The sequence below is a fragment of the Etheostoma cragini genome, chromosome 5, assembly GCF_013103735.1.
Source record: "Etheostoma cragini isolate CJK2018 chromosome 5, CSU_Ecrag_1.0, whole genome shotgun sequence".
Taxonomy (NCBI): domain Eukaryota; kingdom Metazoa; phylum Chordata; class Actinopteri; order Perciformes; family Percidae; genus Etheostoma; species Etheostoma cragini.
Genome location: NC_048411.1, coordinates 29690603 through 29692709, shown reverse-complemented (window position 1 = coordinate 29692709; position 2107 = coordinate 29690603). Strand labels below are relative to the sequence as shown.

The 2107-nt window shown below is 37.2% G+C and overlaps 1 protein-coding gene across 1 annotated transcript in view; it reads right to left on the bottom strand.

The window, feature by feature from the left end:
• Positions 1–2107, bottom strand: part of LOC117944275 (guanine deaminase-like) — a 15972-nt gene that overhangs the window by 8555 nt on the left and 5310 nt on the right. The gene's annotated exons all lie outside the window — the stretch shown is intronic.

Sequence of the window (2107 nt, the reverse complement as noted above, 5' to 3'; positions counted from 1 at the left end):
CACACACACACATAACACAGAGAGAGAGAGAGAGAGAGAGAGACACACTCACACACACACAACACGCACACACTCACAACACGCACACACACACACAACACGCACACACACACAACACGCACACACACACACACAACACGCACACACACACACACAACACAGAGGGAGAGACACACACACAGAGAGAGAGAGAGAGACAACTACACAAATCAACTCTACTTCTGTCTGGTCTCCCTATTGGTCGTCTTTTGAGGCAAAGATTGAAGCCAGAACAAGTTAAAACTACTCGCAATGCGCTGGTCTGCAACTTCCTGAAACCCAGCAGCTGACCAATGAGACGAGACCTCACGGCGTTTCATCTGCACAGAAACAACTCTTTGTGCTTCTGTTCTTATTTCCGATGTTTTGGGCTTTTTTGTAGCCGGATATGACTCGGAGCGTCTAAGTGTGAATGAGGCCAGTGTTCTACATTTCTAGTAATGATGTAAAGTAAAAATAATTTTTAAATTTTTGTGATTCACTGCTTTGTTTTAACGCCATAAATTCCAAAAATAACTATAAACTGAAGTTAATAAGTTAGTGTTACGTAGCGTTAAAAAAAAAAACATTAAAAGAAGTGACAAACATTGAAAAAATAAGTTGGTGTTACGTTGTGTTGAAAATGTCAAAAAAGTGACAAACATTGATAAAAATCGGAAAACAAATTGTGGATTTTCAATTTTGACGGGAAGACAACACGAGTGTCTCCGATGTTCGGGATGTTTTCGCTGTTTAATCTCTATGAATGCAACAGTAACAAGATCTCACTATCACTAACGGTACCCGCATTCATATTTAGACACAACTAATTGCACATCCAGCTCCAAAAAAAGCCTAAAAAGCCCGAAGTTAGACCGGAAGTACAGAGAGTCGTTTCTATAGAGATGATGCACCGTCTCATCTTGTCAACATTGTTTTCCCATCCTGTATATATTCAAATATTTGTTCTTATATTTTTATTCCTATTATTATTATTATTATTATTATTATTATTATGATTATTTTATGTATATTGTATCCTAGTATTTCCTTTATATTTATATTCTGTGTTGTTTGACTGATTTTATTGCTGTAACACTATAATTTCCCATTTTTTTGGGATCAATAAATATCTATCTATCTATCTGCAATTCGCTGCAAGTTTTAACTCGTCTTTTAATTTTAACCCTCATGGTGTCCTCGGGTTAAATTGACCCGTTTTCCTATATCAATGTTCTTTTTAATTCCCCAAAATAACATGATTGATTCCACCCAACGCTCTTTGCCAAGTACAAATCTCTACTTTCATTAATTTTGGGGCGTCTTATTCAACTTTATAGCTTTAAAAAAAGAATTGAAGTGTTTTTGAAATAGTATTGAGTAAAAGTTGACATATTCCAGTCTGTGATTATCATCAACATCCGTTTCTTTAATTTTAGTCTCAATAATTCCTAATTTCTGCTTTTCTAACTCAAACATTAGGTATAAGTTCCTATAAATGAGGTTTATTGACCATAAATTCCAAAAATAACTGTAAAAGTAAAGTTAATAAGTTAGTGTTACGTAGTGTTAAACATCAAGAAAAAGTGACAGACCTTGAAAAAAGATACCAAAACCCAACTACAGGTCTCCCTACGGTATAATAATACTGGTGAAGGTCTACCTACGGTATAATAACAGGTGATACCCACCTACGGGTCTACCTACGGTATAATAACAGGTGGTACCCACCTACAGGTCTACCTACGGTATAATAACACAGGTGAAGGTCTACCTACAGTATAATAACAGGTGATACCCACCTACAGGTCTCCCTACGGTATAATAATACAGGTGAAGGTCTACCTACAGTATAATAACAGGTGATACCCACCTACAGGTCTCCCTACGGTATAATAATACTGGTGAAGGCCTACCTACAGTATAATAACACAGGTGAAGGCCTACCTACGGTATAATAACACAGGTGAAGGCCTACCTACGGTATAATTACAGGTGATACCCACCTACGGGTCTACCTACGGTATAATAACAGGTGATACCCACCTACAGGTCTCCCTACGGTATAATAACACAGGTGAAGGTCTAC